Raw genomic sequence first — 26,546 nt, 5'->3', positions numbered from 1 at the left:
TAGAAAGTGTATACTATAGAAAGTGTAATGATCCTATATTCTTATTTTTTCCACTGTCTGGCTAGCCAATGGTGTCACCATGCAGTACTTTGTAAGATGGCTTTAGAATGGTATAAGAAGTTTTTATGGCAGTAAGAGCAAGTGGAAAGACACTCTAGAGGGGCCATGTGATGAGTTCTGCCACTTTTTTTTTTTTTTTGCCTGGATTGTTTCTTCTTTTTCTCCCTGCTTTTACTTGGGCTGCTCTTGATTTTTGTTGGTCTAATCTGATCCCTGGGTGTTTCTACAAGGGTCTTCTATCCTAAGGGTGAATAGAATTAGCCTGTCTTGCTTCCTTTTGGAAAAAAGGAACAATCAGATACAGAATGCACTTATGTCTATGTGGTGAGGCCTTGACAAAACTGAAAGTAAACCTCAGGTGCATACAAGGCTAAATGGTACCTACTATTCGACATTCAAGCTTCTTGGATCTTTGAGTAGAGGCTGACTTCCTAGGGAGGTCACAGAGATGATCTTTGAGATTGAAGACTCCATGTATTTTTCAAGCCATTTTGCTATGACCTAAACAATTATTTATTATAGGACATTATTTAGAAGTTGGTATAACATATACTTAATGAATGTATTTGTATTTCTATGTAATATTTTTTTTATCAGTACAAGTAACTTGTTTTGTGGATTTTTTTATTCTTTGCATAGTTTTTAGTCAATAGGACTCTCAAGTTGGTGCAAAGGTTGACCTTATTTGTGTTATGATAGTGACTTTTCTAGGAAGGCACAGATGAATTAAAAAAATTATTTGGAAGAAAGCATACTGTCTAGAAAGCTGAAACTGGTATCAGGCTTAGTTCACCCTTTTTTGCTCTCGACACAGTGCCTTCTACTTCCTTTTTGACTCCATGCAGTCTCTCATCCCCTTGAATCTGGAACCTTCAACCTTCCTCATCTTCATAGCTTCTACCTTCCAGTTTATAAATACACTCAAATCACACATGTTTACAAAACAAAGTTGTAAAATAATTGCTCTCAACCTTTCAATTCCCCTTTGAACTAGTACATAATCCTTAACCCCCTTGTTATTCAACTTTCTTGAAATAATAGTCTACTCTTGTTACTTTTAATTATTCTTTCCTCAACTTGGTGTTTTCCAGGCTTACCACTATCATATTATTGAATATGACTCTTGTTTGGGCAATGATGACATTCTGTAGTTGCCAGATCTGATGGATATTTTCCAGTCTCTAGCCTTATGGAACATTCTCTGCTGGATCTGTATATTTGGCATTGCTCAATAACTTTTTCCTTCCAATTATGTTATGTTCCCTTTTTTCTCTGATTAGTCTTTCTCTTTCAAAGTTGGACTCCTTTTCCTCTTTACATGTCTTAAATTTCAAGGGATCCCAAGGTTCTGGCCTCAGCCATGGTTCTTACTGCATCACATGCTCTTTGTGGGTGATACCATGCATGCTTTGGGTACCAACTGTTGTACAACTGGGAAAAAACTTTTCCATCTTTATATGTCAGCAGACCTCCACCCTGAGTCCTAGATTAAAAAATCCATCCACCACTGGTGGTCTCATAGGCCCTCAAACACAGATGATGACTGGTCTCATTATTTACAGTCTACGTTAGCTTCTCTTCCTCCCTTCATCATTTAATTCAACAGCATCATCCTTCACTCAATTGCCAAGAACCCCAAACCAGGGCCTTAATGCCTCTTCCCTTTCCCTCACCCTTATATCCAATGAAGCAGCAGCCTTTGGCAATTTTGCCTCCCATGGTTTTTGTTTTTGTTTTTGTTTTTTTCTTAAAGATTTCATTTATTCATTATTTATTCATTCATCAGAGAGAGAGACAGACAGACAGACAGAGAAATAGGCAGAGGGAGAAGAGGCTCCCTGCAGGAAGCCTGATGTGGGACTCGATCCCAGGACTCTAGGATCATGCTCTGAGCCAAAGGCAGATGCTCAACCACTGAGCCACCCAGGTGGCCTGCCTCTCATGTTTTATTTGTTTATTTTTAAAAAGATTTTATTTATTTATGAGAGACACACAGAGAAGGGCAGAGACACAGGCAGAGGGAAAAGCAGGCTCCATGCAGGGAGCCCAATGTAGGACTCGATCTGGGGACTCCAGGATCACACCCTAGGCCAAAGGCTAAACTGCTGAACCACCCAGGGATCCCTGCCTCCCATGTTTTAATTTCTCCTTTCTTTTGCCATAGTTCAGGTTTCTCAATCCCTTTCCTCTGGACTATTTTTAATTGAGTGCTTTGATTCTGGTCAGACCCATTTTTTTGTACAGTTCTCACAAAGGTCTCTTAAAAATGCATATCTTACTGTATTACTTCTCTTATGTGGCTTATATTGCTTTTTGTTAAAGTCAGTCTTTGGACTGTTATCATAAGACCCTCTGATCTGCCCTGACCACCCCTCTACTCAACTCTTGCTATTCCTTGCCCAGCACTCTTTCACATCCCACAGTACAGAATAGCTGTAGTCTCTTCTGGTCTCTATTTCTTTGTACAGGCTGTACTCTCAGTACACTCCACTCTATCCTTGTTTTCCTCTAGGACAACTCCGGTGTCACACCCGGGAAAGTCCACCTTGATAGCTTCTCACTTTGTTTAGATAGTCTTCACAGGAGATTCAAAATAGCGCCTATCTCTATCATTGCACTTATCCTACTTTTTTCCCCCTTCTAATTAATTAGTATTTAGACATAGGGCATAGATGAACATTTTTATTTTGTATCTCCAATTCTGAACTCATAGCTTATCACATATTTTAACATGTTGAATTAATCTTGAATGAACAATTGGATGAATGAATGATTGAAATTCAACTATTTGTATACAGATAAGCAGGACATTGTTGACTTAGAAAATATCTCAGGGAGAATTTTTTATTAAACTGCATCTAAACATAAATGCACATTTTTGCTCATATTTATCAAGAATAAGAAGCAGAGAACCTTAGGGAAGTCTATGCTTCTCTGCCATTTCCTTTGTTCATTGGCTTGATTTTCCTTGCAATTGGTATTTGTTGGGAATTGCTAGGCATACTTGTATCTTTTATTGTGATGCTACCGAAAGACATGGATTGAGGGGGGAATGGAGATGTTGGCAAATGTAGGTAAGGACATTGAAATGGTTTCTTTACAATCTCCCTTCAAGGCTGTTCTAAACTATTTTGATAAAAAAAATTAACCAGCTTTTTTAAACATCCAGAAGGCATAGATACCTTCTTACTCCAGTAACAGGTGATATTACTTGAAGGAAGGGACATAGCAACTATGGTACCTTGTGAATTTCTCTGTGGAGCAATTATTCAATATACTGGCCTAGCTCTTGAATTAATGTGTTACTAGTAGAGTCTCTTAAAAGACTATGTTTATTGATTGACACTGTAATAACAGCACTGAATGCCCAGTGGTTGATATACGGTCTTTGATCATTGTTCCATAGTACTGAACCTTCATCCACACTCAATCAATCATCCAGCACACTCAACTGCATTAGGAAATGAAGGCCAGCTTTTGTTCAGCAATGCATTTGATAAGTTCAATCTTCTAAACCTGGAACTAGGTGATGATATGGCTAGTCTGTGTTCAAATGGAGAATAATTTATTGTGATTTTTGGCATGCAATTTCACCCCTGCTGGTCCGGAAACTCATTACATGGTGGAGATGATTGCTAATCAAAATTTCTGGGCTCTATTCTGTCCCTGATAAGTCTTCCCACCCCTCCTACTCTCTATATTTTATTTCAATTTTAAGCTGATATCAGCATGTAGCATGTCTTGCCATAAGCAATAAAGCATTAGAAAGGGGTATGTGATATTTTTAAATATCAGGGAATAGTTGTAAATCATGTAAAGTGATTTTCCTTTGTGTTTTCTAATCATGACATCTCTGTAATGGGAATGTCTGAATCTGAGGCATTAGAATATTAAAATGGCCCATTATCTGGAGACCTATCTTCTCATTGGTCTATAAAAGCTTGAAAGGTGTCTTATCGTGCCTATTCCATAGCCATCCATTCCTGGAGTCCTGACGAAGGGGAGCAGAAGAGTGCTAGTTGATAATGTACTGTGGTTGAAGCTGACATAGTATTTATGGCTGATAACTGGTATGGGATACTCCCAGAGCATTGAGAAATATGCGGGGGGGGGGGGGGGCATCTGGAATGAGACTTAGAATGGGACCATATGGGAAAAATGTTACATGTATACCATTCAATTATTTCACAGTGATTATTGTCAAAAAAATAAAAATTGCAATATGCTGTAATGATTTGATACTTAAAGCCCTTAACATGAAATTAATAATAGTTAATGCATATATCTCAGAGGGCAATGGCATTTTGTATATTTTGTATATTTTAGACAATACTACTGCCTTTATTATTATCTTAAACAGCTAGTCATTTGACAAATCATAGAATGTGGCTATTCTTTATACTTGGAAGGTTTTTGTTGTTTTGATACCTATGTTTTAGTAAAGTCTTAAGGAATATTATAAGTAAATAATGGGTAGATGGCATACTCACCTAATATCTTACCTGCATACCAGAAAGTATATTATATTTTCACAATTTATTTTTAAATTCATTCTGAGAAGGTTGCTAAAGGGATCCTTAGAGTTCTGTATAGCAAATTCTCACTCCTTAATCAGGACATTTATGTGTTGGGTTTGCTTAAAGCAAGGCACACAGTTACATGTAAAGTTCAAATAGAATTTTAGAATCCAAAAGACAGCATTTCTGAATTATGGGTAAATCCCAACATAAAATTATTTTGTTTTGATTCTTAATGAGATTTTATAGCACAAAGTATTTTCTTCCCCCAATAGAAAATAAATCTGAAGTTGAGAGTCTCTTTAGATGAGAATATTAGAAATGAATTCTCTATTGAGAACACTGTGTCCCTTATATCCCTCAAGGCTCAGGCAGCAGGTCCCTTGGCATGCAAAACTGCACTGCCTGTGCAAGAAGCTTGAGCAGAACCCAGTTTGGTTGTGGGCCTATGACTTGCTGGGCCTCTCCCTCTGTGTACAGGAGCAGCACTTCAAGTTGTGGCTGCTTTAAGTTGAAATTTGCAGTCATAAAATATTCAGGGTATTTTCTTTTCTCAAATTAAAGTGTTTGCTTCATGTTTTACCCAACCCCACAGAGAAATGTGCAGATCGGAAAGCCAGAACCTCATCCAACTTCACTCAAGATGCCACTTTGAAAAATTAAAAAAAAACAAAGGAACTCAAATTATAGTATGAACAAAAATGGCACTTCTAAGGAGTAAGCTGACCATTCTGTCAGATTTTTGTTACTTTAGGAGGTGACTGATTTCACCTTATTTGACGTTTGATAAAATGTCATTGCATCTATGACAGATCACGTACCCTCATCAGGCTCCATTGGTAGAGTTGCTTTCGGAGTAGGGTGATGAATGGCCTTGCCCTCTCTCTCAGTTCCCTTATCCAATCTTCATTGTGGCCACATTTGAAGATTTTGCTGGAGTTTAGAAAGTATGTTGATTATGATCTTCAGCTCTGTGGAATGAGAGAGCCACAGATACCCAAAGGTATTATGTTTGCGTAAACTCAACAACGTTTGGTTGCCTTAGGGTAAGACAGTATGATTTATTTAGTATTACTACTTGGTGATATTACTCTGTATTACTAAGTTTTAGTATTACTTGGGAATATATATACATGCATATGATTGATAAAACAGTAAAAGGAAAAAAAGCAATATGATAAAATGCCAGACAATTTAAACCAGAAGAAAATATATCTTAAAGGCAATGTGTTCCCCTTTCAACGGAATTTTCCAGGTGGTGTGGAGGGCAGTGATTTAGCCTAGCAGACAGTTTGCAGAGAACCTAGATGTCCCTCCTGCATGAGGTCTTTCTCCTCTAATTTCAAGTAGAATGAGAAAGCTAACCTCAATGTTGACAAATGGCAGTTTGTTTAATGATCAGTGGAAAAAATTTCTCTTTAAAACAAGTTATTATTCTAGGTTTAGAGTTCATATATGGAGCTAGGTATCTCTGACTTTTGAAGTTATATGCAAACATTTGTAGGTATTTGTATTTGTGCATATTTCTGGGAATAGGTTTGTAGGTGTGTACATTTTTCTAGGGATGGGTTCTGTACTTTTTATCAGATTCTCAAACTGGTATGTGAACATTCCCACACTGGTCAAACAATCTTGTCCTAAACCATTCAATATTTTAGATCACAGGGATGGTAGATTGTATAATTGTTCAAAACTTTTTTTACACCTGCCTGTTGGCCCCTTCCTCTGGAAGCTTTAGTGTCCCACCCCACTGCTACTGGAGTTGAATTTGCTTTGGCCAATGAGATGTGAGTGGAGGTGACATATGTCCCTCCTGAGCAAAAGCTTTAAGAACCATTGTATAGTTCCATCATTACTCTTTTACTCCTATGTGTAGGCACAACAACAGAGGGGGGTTGTGCCTACTGCCTGGGCTGGGGATGAAGATGGTAGAGGTGAAGTTGACTTTTGAATGTGCTACATAAGTGAGAACTGCACCATATTGTTATAAGTAACTGAGATTTGGGTTTTCTTTGCTGCTTAGCAGCATAACTGAGTCTAAACTGACTGCTCCAAAAGATGGAAGCCCTGAGTTACATTCAGAATCCAACAGGGCACACTGGAAAACACTAGCATAATAATGAGCTTCCTCTGGTTTGGTACATTTAGAAGTGACACATTTCTCCTATGGATTCTGTATGGTCCTTCAAGTTTTCCCCGTGGAGTCAGAAATAAGACGTTAGTCTTGTAGGGTTAGTCTATTAGGATCAGAGAGCCCATTTTGCTGAGTCAAAATCCTTTCTGGTGGAAGGGAGCCACTCTGGTCTGTTTCTTTCATCTACCCAGTGGCTAGTGTGTCCTGGGAAAGAACTACTAGTATGAGGAATGTCTGAGGTCAGGAGCAGCTCTCTGAAGTACAATACAAACTACCTAACACAGTAGATATGAACATATTGAGAAGTTATGGGGTGCATATCATTTGTGGTGTGAAGTATAGTGCAAATTCATTTTCTAAAATGCTCCCTTACTCCAGGCATGACAAGGATGAAGAATAGGTGTTACCATAGTAGAGCACAATGAAAGGCCACCCAAGAAAGAAAACATTTCAGAGGTGACTCATAAACAAAGTACTAACTTCAAGAAAATAAAAAAGCCATCCATTATCCACACAAAGTGCATAATAATAATGACAAGTGCTTCATCACTTCCTGTTTGACAGGTAGAGGTCAGAACTCCCATAAGGGAAACACTACAAAACCTCTTACTTCAGTCAGAATGGGCTGCACCTGAATCAAAGAACTGTTGTCTTTGGAGAGATTAGATTTACTCTCCACCCCCATTCCCTATTCTTAACTATTGCTACCATTAAGCCATTTTTAATAATTTTACTTTTTTAAAAAAAGATTTTATGTATTTATTTTAAAGAGAGAGAGCATGAGCACAAGCTGGGGAAAGATCAGAGGGAAAGGGAGAAGCAGACTCACAGCTGAGCCGGGCCCCTGATGCAGGACTTGATCCCAGGACCCTGAGACCATGACCTGAGCTGAAATCAGACACTTAACCACCTGAGCTACCATGGTGCCCCAACAATTTTATAGTTTTTAAAAAAAATCTGTACTAAGTTAATTATCCTTATGGACTTAAAAATAGAAGATTGATGGCTAGCTCATAAAAGATCTGCCCTGAAGCTTTTAACTCAATAAAAAATAATTCTAGGAAATTATATTGGGATACTTTCTTCCTGATCTAGTACATATAAGAAAATGTTCAGCTTCTTTTCATTATAGATTATAAGACTTTATTTTGTTATTACTCTATAGTATTTATTCACTTATTTAGCAGGTTATTTATTGATTGCCTACTCTTTGCCAGGGATTGTTCTTGGAGACGGATCACAGCAAACAAACTCTGCCCTCAAGGTGGTTGCATTCTACTGGGAGAAAATAGAAATTAAATGCCACCAATAAAAATAAATATGTAATTTGTCAGATGGCGATAAATACTCTGAAAATAAAAAGAGTAAGGAGAGGTAGAGAATTATAGGCATAGAATACTATTTCATAGAGTGGTCAGGGCAGTTCTTATGGTTAGAGGTATTTGAAAGTCCTGAGTGAAGTGAAGGAGTGGCCATGTAAGTCTCTGCTGGTAGAGTGGGGAGTTGGATTTATATCTTATTTTACTCAAATATATTCGTCACAAGTGGTTTGTAAATTGAGTTTTATTTTTAAGCACATTATGAGAATGTCTTTTTTTATAAGGATTTACCCAAGGACATTTTTTTTAAAATTTAATTTCAAAGTTGAAAGTATAAAGTATAACAGTATAAAGTATAAAGTATAAAGTATAACACCCAGTGCTCATCTCATCAAGTGCCCTCCTTAAGCCCATCACTCGGTTACCCCATGCCCCATCCACCTCCCCTTCTGCAACCCTCAGTTTGTTTCCCAGAGTTGAGAGGTTCTCATGGTTTATCTTCCTCTCTGATTTTTCTCCATTCAATTTTCGTTCCTCCCCAGTGGTCTCTTGCACTATTTCTTATATTCCACATATGAATGAAACCACATGATAATTGTCCTTCTCTGATTGATTTATTTCACTTAGCATAGTACCCTCCAGTTCCATCCACATTGATGTAAGTGGTAGGAATTCATCTTTTCTGATAGCTGAGTAATATTCCTGTGTGTGTGTGTGTGTGTGTGTGTGTGTGTGTGTGTGTGTGTGTGTGTATTGCATCTTCTTTATCCATTAATTTGTCAAAGGACATTTCAGCTCCTTCCACAGTTTGGCTATTGTGGACACTACTGCTATATGAACATTTGGGTGCATGTGTCACTTTATTTCACTGCATCTGTATCTTTGGGGTAAATACTCAGTAGTGCAATTTCTGGATTATAGGAAACTCTTTTTAACTTCTTGAGAAACCTCCACAGTGTTTTCCGGAGTGGCTGTACCAGCTTGCATTCCCACCAACAGTGGAAGAGGGTTCCCTTTTCTCCACATCCTCGCCAACATTTGTTGTTAATTTTAGCCATTCTCACTAGTGTAAAGTGGTATCTCATTGTGGTTTTGATTTGTATTTCCCTGAAGACAAGGGATGTGGAGGATTTTTTTCATGTGCCTGTTGGCCATTTGTAGGTCTTCTTTGGAGAAATGTCTGTTCATCATGTCTTCTGCCTATTTCATGACTGGATTGTTTATTTTTTGGGTGTTGAGTTTGTTAAGTTCTTTATTGATTTTGTGTACTAGTGCTTTATCTGATGTTACTTTTGTAAATATCTTCTCCCATTCTGTAAGTTACCTTTTAGTTTTGTTGACTTTCTTTTGCTGTGCAGAAGTTTTTTATCTTGATGAAGTCCCAATAGTTCATTTTTGCTTTTGTTTCCCTTCCCTTAGAGACATGTCTTGCAAGAAGTTGCTGTGGCTGAGATCAAAAAGGTTGCTGCCTGTGTTCTCTTCTAGAATTTTGATGGATTTCTATCTCACATTTAGATCTTTCATCCATTTTTGAATTTATCTTTGTGTATAATGTAAGAGAATGGTCTAGTTTCATTCTTCTGCATGTGGCTGTCCAATTTTCCCAACACCATTTATTGAAGAGACTGTCTTTTTTCCACTGGATCTTCTTTCCTGCTTTGTCGAGGATTAGTTGATCATAGAATTGAGGGTCCATTTCTGGGTTCTCAATTCTGTTTCATTGATCTGTGTGTCTGTTTTTATGCCAGTACCACACTGTCTTGATGATCACAGTTTTGTAATATAGCTTGAAGTAGGCATTGTGATGTTCCCAGCCTTGCTCTGGAGAACGTATTAAAACTTTCTTTTAGTGAATCTCTCTGTGAAATGAAGATCCCATTGATAAAATGAACAATTATGCCTTAAAAGTAATCTGCAATGTAAGTACAAGTTTAAACATATTGAATTCACTTTAAACAGGTTACACTTGTTAGATTAAGATATTATAGAGAAATGATGGACAGGAAGAACAGTTTGAGTGAAAAGTTTTGGTTATATATTTTATAAAAAGATTTATTATTTATTTTTAAATTTAATTTATTATTTTAAACTATGTGTAGTAATAAGCAAATCAATAATGTGTGGTTGAGGCTCTTTGAATTAATCAGAATACTTTGTTATTAACAATGCAAATCACAAAAAATGCTTTCAAAATATCTGAGATCCCTTAAAAATTATTTCTGTAGTTGAGTTGGCATTCTCTTTGTAGTTATATGTACCCTAAGGATGCACTTAAAAAATACAGAATTTTCCAGAACTAATGCAGATATAACTCAGGTCTTGGGCAGGTTATCACAATTTCAAAGAAAGGTGTTTAAACCTACAAGACTGTGCTTTTGCCCCTTAGCTTCACCCTTCCTGGATTCACTGATTGTTTTGAAACAAAAGGAAGCAAAACTGTTAATAGAACACAGTGAGACCAAACTTGTCATCATCCATTTAAAGTAACCCCTGTGTATAAGCTCTGACTTTATAACAAAAAATGCATGATCTCATGGTTGAACTTCAAACCTCAGGGAATATGAGCTCTGATTGCAAATGTTATTTTAAAAAATGAAGGTGGTTTTTAATCTGTAGAAGAATGCACCCATTGTGAAAGTGAGCAATCAATATAAGAAAAAGGATTCCTCATCCACTTCACTCTATGTGGCCTTCCCCTTGCATCCCCTTTCAATAAGTACAGTAAATTTCAGATGCTGAAGGGTTAGTCAGATCTATCCTTTTAGCATTTATGACCAGTCAGGATTGGACATTTCTGGGGTAGTGCTTATATGACACAGTCATTTCCCTTCTCCCCCACCGCAGAATAACTCTCAGTGAATTAACCTGATTACTATGTTTTTGCTATCCCAAGTTTTCAGTGCATAACCATCTTTCCTAGGGTTACCTGAAATGGTGTTTTGCATGTATTTCCTCTGTTGGGTTAAATAACACAGCTGTTACTTTTAATATGTAAAAACATTTGTCTCTTCATGGCAGAATGGTAATTTATAGGCAAAACACTTAATCTTTAATTTACAGGTGTAGCAGACCAAACTCTGTTTTAAAAAATGCCCAAGCTCAAGGTGCTGGCAGGGCTATGGTTTTTGACAAGGCTTTTAGGAAGAATCTTTCCTCACCTCTTCTAGCTTCTATTAGTTGCCAGCAACCCTTGGGGTTTCTTGTGTTGTAGACGTGTCACTCCAATTTCTGCCTCTGTCGTTGTATGGCATTCTCCCTGTGTACTCTGTTTTTATGTGGTGTTCTTTTCTCTTGTGTCCAAATTTTTTCTCTTCTTCTAAGTTTAGCAGTCATTGGGTTAGGGCCCATCCTAATCCAGTTAAGACCCTTGTCTTACTTGGTTATGTCTATAAAGACCCTATTTCCTGAAGAGGTCCCATTCTGAGGTTCTAGGTTAGCATAAATTTTGGGAGGCATTTTTCAACACAGTGCCCATATCTAGAGTTCCTGCCTACAGCTTATTCATGGTTAAATATAATCAATTTTAGTCTGAGGCTTTTCTTTTCATTAATGTTTCATATACATAGCATAATTCTCTTTTTTTCAATTTTTCTTTTCTATTTCAATAGAAAGTTAACATAAACGCAGAAAAGTCTGTAAATTATGATTGAATGATTTCTTACAGGGGAACAAAGTCCTGTAACTACCACTTAGATCAAGAAATAGAATGTTACTAGCAACCAAAAAGGCTTCATCATGCTTTTTCTAATTATTATCCTTCTACAATAATTTCTATTATGACATCTAGCAGCATAGAATAGCTTCACTTATTTTGAGTTTGATATGTATTATTATTTTTTGTCTAGCTTCCTCCCTGCCTCCCAGCCTTATGATTGTGGGTTTCATCCATGTTATGGCACATAGTTGTAGTTCATTCTCTTTGCTACATACTATTCCATTTTATTAATATGTTGTGATTATTTTTCTGTTATTGCTGATAAACATTTGAACTACTTCCAGTCTTTGCAGTTATGAACAATACTTTGTGGATATTTTGATGCATGTCTTTGGATACACATACATATGTGGCTGTGTTAGGTATGTGCTTATGTTACAAATAGAATTATTAGGTCATAGAGTGTGTATTTATTATTAGCAGATGCTGTTTTCCAAAGTGGCTGCATCTGTCTACATTCATACCATCAGTGTGTAAGAGTTTCAGTTGTTCTGTATCTTGGCCTATACTTGAATATTTAAGAAAAAAAATAACCTTTTGGTGAATGTATTTTGAGTTCTCACTGTGTTTTTTTTTTTAATTAATTTATTTATTTATTTATGATAGTCATACAGAGAGAGAGAGAGAGGCAGAGACACAGGCAGAGGGAGAAGCAGGCTCCATGCACCGAGAGCCCGACGTGGGATTCGATCCTGGGTCTCCAGGATCGCGCCCTGGGCCAAAGACAGGCGCCAAACCGCTGCGCCACCCAGGGATCCCCTCACTGTGGTTTTAATTTGCATTTCCCTAATTACTGATGATGATGAGCACCTTTTTATATGTTAATTTGCCATTTGGATGTCATCTTTTGTGTATTGATTTTTAAGTCTTTTGCCCTTCATTTAATTGGATTTAGTTATCATTTTATTATTAATGTATAATAGTATTTTACATATTCTAGATACGAATTCTTGTCAGATATATGTAGTTTAAAAATCTCCTAGGCTGTAGTTAGTTTTCTCTCTCTCTCTTTTATTTATTTCTTTTTTTAGAATCAACATTTATATTGTTGTCTTCTAAATAACATAAATGATATATTCCTCTATTCAGGATTTAGTGACTTTTTTTGTAAAAAAAAAAATGTGTCATCTTCAATTTCTTTCATAAGTATTTTATAGTTTTCAGAGTACAGATCTTTCCTCTCTTTGGTTAGGTTTATTCCTAGCTATCTTACTGTTTTTGGTACAATTGTAAATGGGAGTGTTTTTCTAATTTCTCTTTCTGTTGCTTCAGTATTCATGTATAGACATGCAACAGATTTCTGTATGTTGATTTTGTATCCTGTAGCTTTACTGAATGTGTTTATCAGTTCTAGCAGTTTTTTTTTGTTGAACTCTTTTGGGTTTCCTACATATAGTATCATGTCATCTGCAAGTAGTGAAAGTTTTACTTCTTCCTTCCCAATTTAGATGCCTTTTATTTCTTTTTGTTGTCTGATTATTATGACTAGAACTTCTGGTACTATATTGAATAAAAGTGGTGGGAGTGGGCATCTTTGTCTCATTCCTGATCTTAGGGGAAACACTGTCAGATTTTCCTCACTGAGTATGATGTTAGCTTGGGTTTTTCAAAGATGGCCTTTATTATCTTGAGGTACATTTCCTCTAAGCCTACTTTGTTGAGGCTTTTTAAAATCATGAGTGGAGTTATACCTTGTCAAATGCCTTTTCTGCATCTATTGGAATGGTTTCAATACTTTTTCTTATTGATGTGATGAATCACGTTGCTTTGTTTGTGAATATTGAGCTACCCTTACCATTCAGGAATAAATTTGATTTGATCTTGGTGAATGCTTCTTAAAATATATTGTTCAGCACCCAAAGCTGAAATTCTTTTTAAACTATTCCCTGACGTCCACATTAACTTATATATTACAACCACCACACTATGCCACCCCACACTTCCAAAATTTGCCCTATGTACGTCGTGCATTACTGCTATGCCCCATGCATATAAGCATGTACATATATTTACATAATTACATAAGACATACTATGTTTAATCTTACAATAACCTCTTTCAGGAACATACATAACTGCACGTCACTTAGTCCAATAAGGGATTTATCACCATGCCTCGAGAAACCATCAATCCTTGCCTGCAGTGTCCCTCTTCTGGCTCCGGGCCCATATCAACGTGGGGGTTTCTATCATGGAACTATACCTGGCATCTGGTTCTTACCTCAGGGCCATTCCGCTCGTTCACTCCAATCCTACTAATCCTCTCAAATGGGACATCTCGATGGACTAATGACTAATCAGCCCATGATCACACATAACTGTGGTGTCATGCATTTGGTATCTCTTTTTTGGGGGGGGGGGGGACTTGCTATCACTCAGCTATGACCGCAACGGCACTAACTCTAACCTACATCTGCACTCAGGGAATATGCCCGTCGCGGCCCCGACGCAGTCAGATGATCTGTAGCTGGACTTATTCATTATCATTTATCAACTCCGTGCACAATTCAAGGTGCTATTCAGTCAATGGTTTCAGGACATAAAGGTTTTACACACGTACACACGTACGCGTGTATGCGTACACGCAAGACATTGAGTTAACTCATACAAACCCCCCTTACCCCCCATAAACTCATGCCACTCGCTATACACCTATCTATGCCCTGCCAAACCCCAAAAACAGGACTAAGTATATATGATATTCATAAGCTTCATGTAAATATTGCACAAGTGTATTGCTACTCCAGTTAACCTAACTCAGCGGCTTTACATCCGCCAGATCTCGCTGTCTATCTATAGATATCATTTCCTTGATATTCCATTTTTACCACCCTCTATGATTTGCACCTACAATGCTATAAACAAAAGTTAATGTAGCTTAATTAGTAAAGCAAGGCACTGAAAATGCCAAGATGAGTCATAAGACTCCATAAACATAAAGGTTTGGTCCTGGCCCTCCTATTAGTCCTTAGTAGACTTACACATGCAAGCCTCCGCGCCCCAGTGAGAATGCCCTTAAAATCACTAACGATCTAAAGGAGCAGGTATCAAGCGCACTCTTAAGTAGCTCTTAACACCTTGCTAAGCCACACCCCCACGGGATACAGCAGTGATAAAAATTAAGCCATGAACGAAAGTTCGACTAAGTTATACTAAAGAGGGTTGGTAAATTTCGTGCCAGCCACCGCGGTCATACAATTAACCCAAACTAATAGGCCCACGGCGTAAAGCGTGTTTAAGATGACACAACACTAAAGTTAAAACTTAACTAAGCCGTAAAAAGCTACAGTTACAATAAAATATGCTACGAAGGTGACTTTAAAATTTTCTGACTACACAATAGCTAAGACCCAAACTGGGATTAGATACCCCACTATGCTTAGCCCTAAACATAAATAGTTCTACAACAAAACTATTCGCCAGAATTTTTTTTTTTTTTATATCCCAATTTTATTTACCTTTTCTGAATAGTCACAACATTAATCTACTGGGGATAATCTAGTTAGTCTATTTGAAATTCCATTTATTTTTTTTTCTATTGATATGCATGTGTTACACTTGTATATAATACAGAATTTCCAGTGTTGTTTTAAAGGACTCAGGTTAAAAAAAAATGAGAAGCATGATATACAATTTCAAACAAACCTAGGACAAATTCATAATTTCCAAAATAGTATAGTTTTCTACTTTGTTCCAAAGAAATAAATGATGTTATCATTGATGCAAAAATTCCAGCACAACTGTTATTTTTTCTTTCTGAATTCATACAGTCTTGAACTATTACAGAATCCACTCAGAGCCATCTAGTTTTATGTATAATGAAAATGGAGGGAGGAAGTCATCTCATTCCATGGACTTGTGGGGCAGTATACTTTGGTTCAGTGTCAAAAGTATACTTTACAAATTTAACTTTTAACAAATTTTACACTTGTAATTTGTCTGCCGAGAAGACATCCTGGGTAATGTACTGGTCTTTGAAATTTGATACCAACTAACAGACCAAAACTCTCTAAGGTATGTCAGCTTCCATCATGGAAACCAACAAAGACTTAATTGACCATGTCAATGAGTTCTAAAAATATGAAAGGTGGCCACATTTTCTATAACATAATGGAACTTCTAATAAGACAATTTATGAAAGACCTTCCTATTAAGCTAAGATGAGTAAACCAAGAAGTCTCCCCCATTACATCCCTTCAACTATACACTTACACAATAGGTTACAGAATGGCTATGTATTTTCAATTCTTTTCTCCCTTCACATAACAAATGAAATAAAATAAATGTAGTATAAAATTATACATTCTGTAATAACTTAGGAAAAAAGTACATGTTTAAGGCCTTTAAATATTTGTAAGACTATCCTATAGAACTGAAAAACAAAAATGTTAAAATGACTACAAAAATGTGGGCAGCAACTGATCTAAGAAATTGTTTGAATGAGACAACTATAAGCAAATATTTATAAATTTGATACCAAGGAAAATGAACAATTCTATTAACAGACTGAACAAATATATAAGCATCCAAATAGTCACTGGGAGCGAGCAAGGGACAGTCTATTAAAATGGTAGAAAGGACAGTTAAAAAAAAATTACTAGAAGAAATCTTAAGTGAATAACTCTCAAGCTAAGAAATCAGAAACCCACATGCATCCCTGGTGATTTTTTTGAAACCAAAGGCTACCTACATACTTGACTGCTCACTGCTGATTATTGATGTGATGAATCACGTTGCTTTGTTTGTGAATATTGAACTACCCTTACCATTCAGGAATAAATTTGATTTGATCTTGGTGAATGCTTTTTAAAATATATTGTTGGATTCAGTTTGCTAGTATTTTATTGTAGATTTTTGAATCTGTGTTCATCAGGCATATTGGCCTGTAGTTCTGTTTTTTAGCAGTATCTTTCTGTGGTTTTGGTATGAGGGTATGGCCTCATAGAATGAATTTGCAAATTTTCCTTTCTTTTCTGTTTTTGGAATAGTTTGAGAAGAATAGATATTAATTCTTCTTTAGTTGTTTGTTAGAATTAGCGTGTGAAGCCTTCTGGCCCTGGACTTTGTTTTTGGGAGTTTTTGATTACTGATTCAATTTATTTGACGGGTATTGGTCTTTTCAAATTTTCTATTTCTTCTTTTTTTAAAAAAATATTTATCTGAGGGAGAGAGAGTGAGAGAGTGAGTACAAGCAGGGGGAGTGTCAGAGGGAGAGGGAGAAGCAGGCTTCCTGCTCAGCAGGGAGCTCAAAGTGGAGCTCCATCCCAGGATGAGCTTAATTGACTAAGCCACCCAGGTGCCCCTAAATTTCTATTTCTTCCTGTTTTAGCTTTGGTAGTTTATATGTGTCTAGGAATTTATCATTTCTTTCAGGTTGTCCAGGTTGTTGGCATATAGTTTTTCATACTATTCTCATAATTTTTTGTAGTTCTGTGGTGTTGGTTGTTATTTGTCCTCTCTCATTAGTAACTTTATTTGAATTCTTCTCTTTTTTTGTTGATAAGTCTAGCTAGAATTTTATCAATTTTATTGATTTTTTTTCAGAGAATCAGCTCCTGGTTTCATTGATCTGTTATTTTTTGTTTTGTTTTGTTTTGTTTCTATATAATTTATTTCTGCTCTGATCTTTATTATTTTCTTCCTTCTGCTGATTTTAGGTTTTCTTTGTTGTTCTTTTCCTAACTTCTTTAGCTATAAGGTTAGGTCATTTATTTGAGATTTTTCTTGCTTCTTGAGATCAGCTTGTATCACTGTGAACTTCCTTCTAGAACAGCTTTTGCTGAATCCCATGGGTTTTGGACTATTGTGTTTTCATTTTCATTTGTTTCCCTGTAATTTTTAAATTTCTTCTTTGATTTCCTGGTTGACCCATCATTGTTCAGTAGCAGGTTATTTAACCTCCATGTATTTGTGGTCTTTCCAGTTTTTTCTTGTGGTTGACTTCTACTTTCATAACATATGGTCAGAAAAGATGTAGGGTATAACTTCAATCTTTTTGTTGAGGTTTGTTTTGTGAGCTAATATATGATGTATTCTGAAGAGTGTTCCATGTGCACTTGAAAGGAATGTGTATTATGCTGTTTTTAGGATGGAATGTTCTGAATATGTATGTTAAACTCTTCTGTTCCAATGTATCATTCAAAGCCATTGTTTCTTTGTTGATTTTCTGTTTAGTTGATCTGTGCATTGATGTAAATGTGGAGTTAAAGTCTTCTACTATTATTGTATTATTATCAATTAGTTTCTTTAGGCTTGTTATTAACTGTTATGTATTTCAGTGTGCCTATGTTGGGTACATAAATATTTACAATTGTTATATCTTCTTGTTGGATTGTCCCTGTTTATTATTCAGTATCCTTTTTGTCTCTTGTTAACAGTGTTTGTCATAGAGTCCACTTTGTCCCATATAAGTACTCCAGCTTTTTAAAAAATAGGCCCCATGCTGAATGTGGGACTTGAAATTATGACCCCAAGATCAGGAGTTGCATTCTCCACTCACTGAGCCAGCCAGGTCCCCCTCCAGCTTTTTTTTGATGTTCATTTGCATGATGTTTCTCCATCCCCTCACTTTCAATTTTTTAACAGGTGTCTTTGTGTCTAGAATGAGTCTTTGTAGGCAACGTATAGATGGATCTTGTTTTTTTATCCATTCTGTCAACCCATGACCTTTGGTTGGAACATTTGTTCCATTTATATTCAAAATAATTATTGATAGAATATGTATTTATGTCATTTTATTATTTGTTTTGTGGTTATTTATGAAGATTCTTTCTTTCTTTCTTTCTTTCTTTCTTTCTTTCTTTTCTTTCTTTCTTTCTTTCTTTCTTCTTTCTTTCTTTCTTTCTTTCTTTCTTTCTTTCTTTCTTTCTTTCTTTCTTGATATGCTGACTTTCTCTAGTGATATATTTGGATTTTTTTCTCTTTATTCTTTGCATCTTAGTAGTTTTTTATATATGGCACTATTAGGTTTGTATATAACCTCTTCTGCATATAGCAGTCTATATTAAGTTGATGATCATTTAACTTTGAACTCATTCTTTACTCCTGTCTATGTTTTAGGTATATGCTGTTATATTTTACATCCTTTTATTTTGTGAGTTCTTTGCCTCATATTTTTACAGAATATTTATTCTTACTACTTTTGTGTTTCCTACCTTTATACTGTCACTTTTGGTCCTTCCTTTCCACTCAAAGATTCTCCTTTAATATTTCTTTCAGGGCTGGTTTAGTAGTCATGGACTCCTTTAGTGTTTGTCTAGGAAAATCTTTATCTCTCCTATTTTGAATGATAGCCTTGCTGGAGAGAGTGTTCTTTGCTGAAGATTTTACTTATTCAGCGCTTTGAATATATCATGTCACTCTCTTCTGTCTTGGAAAGTTTCTGCTGAAAAATTCCCTGCCAGCCTTATGTGTTTTCCTTCTAAGATACTATCTTCTTTTGTGTCTCTGCTTTAAATTTTTTTATCACTGTATTTCTGCAAATTTAATTACAGCATATCTTGGTGTTCTGCTTTTGTTGATTTTTGTTGGGAGTTCTCTGTGCTCCTGAATCTGGATATCTATTGGGACTATCTATTGTCTTCCCCAGATTAAGGAAGTTAATAACCATAACCCATGAAATTTGGCCCATCTTGCTTTCCAAGCCAATTGCTATGGGGATTCATTTTCCCCATGCATCCCCCCTGCCCCCAGTGTGCTAGTTTGTCTTTTGTCCTTCTTCTCTACTATGGCTCCCTTTCCACTGCAGTGGCCATGGTCCATTTGTCTCCCAAACTGCGTCTCTACACTTTCTATTCTTCTATGTAGCTTCTTTTCTACCTTTAGTTGTGGAGTTTGTTCTGCCAGTTTTCAGGTCAATTTCTAGGGTATTTAAGATGATTTGATAGTTATCCAGTTGTATTCATGGGATGAAGTGACCCTAGGGTCCACCTACTCTGGCACCATCTTCCAATTTCCCCTATAAAGAGTATTTTTTTTTAAAAAAACTAATTTTTCCAATTGTTGCTTATGTTTAAAATTAAAATTGATTATTATGTATTTACTTTCTGCACACTGATTTTACTAAATTAATTAATTATAATAGTTTATCTGAGATTCTTTTGAAGTTTCTGCATAAAAATAATGCCATGTGCCAGCTATAGAGTTCTACATCTTGCTTTCCAAACTTTATAGCATTTTATTCGTTTTCTTATATTACTATACTGGCTAGACTTCCAGTATAATGTTGAATATAAGTGATGACTGTACACATATTTATCTTTTCAAGAGTGCATTTAAATGTTACATTTAAGTATAGTAGCTATAGAATTTTTTGTGTAGATACATTTGGGAGATTAAACTTGATTCCTATATTCTTAGTTTGCTAGGTTATTTTTAAATTGTTGATGAGCATTGACTTTTATCAATTGGTTTGTTTTCTACATCTATTAAGATGGTCATATTATTTTTCTTATTTATTAGTTAATGTGGTAAATTATACTTTTTAAGTTGTATTTTAGTTTCAAATGTTAGACTAGTCTTAGATTCTTGAGATAAATTCTATTTAGTAATTATGTATTATCCATTAATATCTGTATCTCTATTGCTGTTTTACTAGTGTGTATTTTCATGACAGAGATTAGACTGTAGTTTCTCCCTTTTTGAAATGTTCTTATGTTTTGATATAGAGGATATATTAACCTCTTTTCTATTCTCTTTCTCTTTATTTTATTCTCTTCCCTGAAACTACTTGTTTAGTGAGTGAAACTGTTTTGATCCTTCAAGTACAGCCCAGTTGCCAACTGAATATTAGTGACTGACTTCAGTCAGTGTTGCATGAAGCAGAACTGTCTAAGCTTTGTCTGAATTTATTACCCACAAAAACATAAAATAGAATTATGTGGTTTTTGTTTTTATCAACTAAGTTTTAAAGTACTGGGTGTGTAGTAGCATCTAATTGTAGTCTCAACTTGCATTTTCAAAATAGAATAATGATTTTGAGAAATCTGTGTATATTTCTGACATTCATATATATTTTTTGGTGAAGAGTCTCTTCAAATCGTTGGCTTAAAAAAATCATTGGCTTATTGGTTTCACTGGATCTTTTGTTATTATTGAGTTTTGAGAGTTCTTTATATATGCTGGATACCAGCCTTTATCAGAAATATGTTTTGCATATATTTTCTCCCAGTCTGTGACTTGCTTTTTAATTGCCTTATAAGTATATTAAAAAGAGCAAAAGTTTGAAAATTTTAAGAAGCTCAATTTATAATTTTTTTCTTTTACAGTTTTTCCTTTTTGTGCCTTATCTAATACATCTTTGCCTAACCAAGAAAATTTCAAATATTTTATTTTATTATCTTCTATGTATTTTATAATTTCATTATTAACATTATGGTTATGATCCATTATGACTTGATTTTTATTTATGGAGTGAGATAAGGTTTGATGTTTATATCTTTCCATATGTATATCCAATTGTTCTAATACCATTTGTTGAAAACTATCTTTTTCCTTTGAATTACTTTGGTAGCTTTGTTGAAAGTGAATTGACCATATATATGTACATCTCTTCCTAGACTTTCTACTTTCTTCCACTGCTCCATATGTAAACTTTACAGCTGGGCTATGTGCATTTTTTAACTTTCTTTTTCAAAGTTATTTTGCTATTGTATGCCTTCTGTTTCATATAAATTTTAGAATTAGCTTGTCAAGTTAAAAAAAAATTCCTGCTGGTATTTTGATAAGTATTGCATTGAATCTATAAATCAATTTGGAAAGATTTGATATCTTAAGGCGTGAACATGGCATATGTCTCCTTTTAAGTCATAATTGATTCAGGAATGTTTTATAGTTTTCTGTATACAGCTCATATACATAGTTTAAGTATTTCTAAGAATTTCATGTTTCTTGATACTATTGTAAATGATATTCATTTAAAATTATAAATCTGTTATTCATTTATAGTGTATAGAAAAACATTTAACTTTTGTATACTGATCTTGAAGCCTATAACATTGTTAAACTCATTTTTTAAATTCTAACAGCTTTTTGTAGATTCTTCAGGATTTTCCACATAATTTTTATTTTCAACAGTCACACATTTTAAAAAACATAAAGGATAAAAATGGTCTGTTTCACGTACCCAGATACTTACCATTTTTGTTGCTCTTTTATTCTTGAAGTTCCATATTTTCCTTTGGTATTGTGTGTGTGTGTGTGTGTGTGTGTGTGTGTGTGTTGACCAATAAAAAGAAATGAGAAGTAATTACATAGCCTTTAGTGGGAAGATTAAGTTTTCACTAGTAAAAAATAACAATTACTTAAGTCTGTGTTTCACTTAACGTTATACACACTTTTAAAAAAAGGTTTTATTTATTTATTCATGAGAGAAAGAGAAAGAGAGAGAGAGAGGCAGAGACATAGGCAGAGGGAGAAGCAGGCTCACGCAGGGAGCCCAATGTGGGACTCGATCCCAGGACTCCAGGATCACACCCTGAGCATAAGGCAGATGCTCAACCACTGAGCCATCCAGGCGTCCCTACACACTTTTTTAAAACACATTTTTACATATCTGTTTATCACAAATTTAAGTATACTGTGCTTAGAATCAAAAGACACCCAGGTGTCCCAATCTTTTTAAATCATTTTTTTCATTTTCATATTCTTTGGGTAAATACCCAGTAGTGGAACTACTGAATCATATGGTAATTCTATTTTTAATTTTTAAGGAACCTCTGTACTGTTTTCCACAGTAGCTGCACCAGTTTGCATTATCACCAATAGTGCACAAGGATTCGTTTTTCTCTACATGCTTGCCAATACTTGTTGTATCTTATGTTTTTTATTTTAACCATTTTGACACATGTGAGGTATATCTCATTGTGGTATTGATTTGCATTTCCGTGATGATGAATGATGTTGAGCATCATTTCATGCATCTGTTGGCCATCTGTACATCTTCATGTCATCTGCCCATTTTTATTGGAGTGTGTGTGTGTTTGTGTGTGTGTGTGTATGTGTTGAGTTGTATAAGCTCTTTATATATTTTGGATACTAACCCTTTACCAGGTATGTCACTTGCAAATATCTGCTTCCATTTAATAAGTTGTCTCTTTCTTTTTGTTTCCTTGGCTGTGCAGAAGTTTCTTATTTTGATGTAGTCCCAGTAATTTTTGCTTTTGTTACCCTTGCTCAGGAGGCACATCTGGAAAAGTGTTACTATGGTTGATGTCAGAGAAATTATGTCTGTGCTGTGTTCTAGGATTTTAATGGTGTCAGGTCTCACATTTAGGTCTTTAATCCATTTTTAATTTATTTTTGTGTATGATGTTAAAAAGTGCTCCAGTTTCATTCTTTTGCATTTAGCTGTTCAGTTTTCCCAGCACCATTTGTGAATACCTTTTTCTCATTGCATATTCTTGCGTCCTTTGTTAACCATATAATTGTGGGTTTATGTCTAGATTGCCTATTCTGTTTTATTGATTTATTGTCTATTTTTGTTTGGTACCGTGATGTTTTGATTACTAAAACTTTGGTAGTATATCTTGAAATCTAGGATTTTGGTACCTCCAATTTTGTTCTTTTTTAAGATTGCTTCTTTTGTGGTTCCACACAATTTTTTTTAAGATTTTATTTATTTATTCATGAGAGATAGAGGGGGAGAGAGAGAGGCACAGACACAGGCAGAGGAAGAAGCAGGCTCCATGTCAATGCATGGATCCCGGGTCTCCAGGATCACACCCTGGGCTGAAGGCGGCGCTAAACCACTGAGCCACCCGGGCTGCCCGGTTCCACACAAATTTTAAGATTATTTTTTCTAGTTCTGTGAAAAATTGTGTTGGTATTTTGATAGGGATTCATTAAATCTATAGATTGCTTTGGGTGGTATGGACATTTTAACAATATTTGTTTTTCTAATCCATGAGCATTCAGTATCTTTCCATTTGATTGTGTCTTCAGTTTCGTTTGTAAATGGGATTGTTTTCTTAATTTATCTTTCTGCTACTTCATTACAGAATGATTGTTTTATTTTTATTTTTTATTTTTTTTATTGAAGTTCAATTTGCCAACATATAGTATAACATCCAGTGCTCATCCTATCAAGTGCCCTCCTCAGTGCCCATCACCCAGTCAGAATGATTGTTTTAAAATATAATTGAGATCAATATTCCCCTGTATGTCTCCCCTCTGCATATGTAAATCCTTCATTGTCTCCCTAGTTCACTCAGAATAAGAGTCAAAGTTATTCAAGGGTATTGTAGATCATACCTGGTCATGGCCTCTTTTGATTCTATCTCCTTCTACTCTTCTCTCATTCTTTTCTAGCCACAGTGGCTTCCATGCTATTATTTAAATACAGCGGCAGGGTTCTGCCTTATGGCCTTTGAACTGACCATCTCCTTTGCCTTAAATACTCTTTCTTCAGAGATGCCTGGGTGGCTCAGTGGTTGAGCCTCTGCCTTTGGCTCAGGTCATGATCCCAGAGTCCTGAGATCAAGTCCCACATAGGGCTTCCTGCATGGAGCCTGCTTCTTTCTCTGCCTATGTCTCTCTCTCTGTCTCTCATGAATAAATAAAATATTTAATTAAAAAATATATAAATAAATATTCTTTCTTCAATTGTCTCATACTTAACCTCACCTCATTTGAGTTTTGAAGAAATGTCACCTTCTCAATTTGGCCTCCATGGCCTCTCATGAAAACAACGAAATCTAATCCCATCATCGTCTCTGCTTCAGTATTTCCAATTTGTCTTACCTTACTTTTTTTCTGTAACACTACCAGATTCTAACATACTGGCTATTAAACACATACACATTTTGCTTAGTATCTGTTATTTCTCTCCCACTAGAATGTAAACTCTTCAACGTCAGGGTTTGTTGTTTGTTTTATTCACTGATGCATCCCCAGTTCCTAGAACAGAGCCTGACACTTCATAGGTCTCTAATAAATATTTATTGAATGCATGTAAATATGATGTTCATATATCAGCTGCTTTGGCTCTTCTTAGTCATGTATACATGGGATGAAGTCCACACTCTTTACAAAGTGGAGTATGTTCTTCATAAGCTCCTCCCCTTCCCTGTGTTCACTTTTTTAGCTTCTCCATTCCTCCACTCCCTGAATTCCACCCATACTTAACTAGTAATTTCTAACCAATACAGGCTTTCTTACAATGAGATAGCACTCATTGCTTTAGGGTCACTTTTAGTCATTAGAACAATTTTACATTCAGATGTGAACAAGTCCAGGCCTGTATAAACCCAAACTTTATGATTTCATCCACTGTCAAGCTTTTCTTCCCCTTTCCCTGCTAAAGACATAGACTGAGGGATCTACAATGGAGAGGAGCATGTCATTTACTCTTCCATTTTTAATCCTTTTTGGTCACTCCACTTCTGTTCTTTCCACAGTCCAATGAAGAATGAAAGACAAAAGGTGGAGTCTGTCATTAATTGAGGTAGTAATCTGGCTATCGGTGCCTTCTCTGAGGCAGATGTTCATGTACATGTACATGTCATGCTCCCCTCCCCACCATTAAGGGACCTCCGAGATGCACAGAATCCTGATGTAGGTGACATTTCCTTGACTGATTTCTAGCAGGATGACCCACTTAGTACCTCTTTGCTGGGATAATCTCATGTTGGTAAAAGCCCTGTTGGGCAAGATCCTTCCAAGATGTCTTGAAAGAGATGATGGATATAAAGCTCAACTGCACAAAGAAAGACCTGACCTAAAGATAATTGTCAATACAGTTTATTTTGCTGCTGCTATTCCTGTCCTGAGCCATGATGCAATTAGGCAGAACCTAAGGAATGATTTGAATCTATGGACCAAACAGAGATATGGAAATAGTCCTAGGTGGGACTCAATCAGTGGCTTCTGGATCGGTACAAGTTTATAAACCTTAGTCTTCTTAACATTCAGGTGAACAAATAAGTATATACATAGTTATTCCACCAGTTGTGAGCCATGTGAAGTAACAAATTTAATTCACCTCTGGAACTCCCCATCATCCATAAAATGATGTTGTTGAATTTTTAAGTTAATGTTTATCTGTAATAGCCTATAATTCCCATTGATAATCTTTGTCTATTTCTTGGATACACTATGGAGATTGTGCTTGCAAAGTGTATTAAGCTCCCTTGTTTTACTCTTACTATGAGATAGCAGTTCTGGCATGCTGAAGCATTGCTTTTGGAATTTATATTGAATTATTAATAAAATACCACCTGAAGAAAGTAAGGCTAGAATACAATGAGCAGGCCAAAAAGCATGGAGATCTCAAATAGGGAATAGTCCATTCTTTTGTCTGCCAGTGACAGAATAACCACTAGAGATGATGAGAGGAGCTTGGCAGTGTATGCCAGGCATACCTGCCATAGGTCTTGGAAAACAGAGGCCACTCAGTAGATGGGGGAGATATATCTTCCTGACAAAGCTCCTGCCAGAAGAGAATGTACATAACTCAGCCCTGAGCCTTTCTATGAGCTCCGCCAAATGCGACAGGCAGTTAACAAAACACTGAAAAGAAAGTAATGTCAGTTGAGCCTAGCTATGGCCAATACTACACCTTAATTACTCTACCTAGTGACAAAGCTATTTATCAAGCTTGAAATAAAATGATTTTAAAGTCAGAAATTTATGTGCCAGAGAGTCAGAGGCTATAATTTTAGGGGGATTTGTTTATAAACTAAAATGAAAATAAATTGGAGAATTAAACAATTTTATGTATACACAATAGTTCTATAAGTTTGTCTGCTTCTTTCTGATTTTTCTACCATGTCATTGCATGCATATTTCTAGCCAATTACAATATTT

The sequence above is a fragment of the Vulpes vulpes genome, chromosome 3 (genome assembly GCF_048418805.1).
Source record: "Vulpes vulpes isolate BD-2025 chromosome 3, VulVul3, whole genome shotgun sequence".
In the NCBI taxonomy this organism is placed as follows: domain Eukaryota; kingdom Metazoa; phylum Chordata; class Mammalia; order Carnivora; family Canidae; genus Vulpes; species Vulpes vulpes.
Note: the sequence above shows the minus strand (reverse complement) of the source record.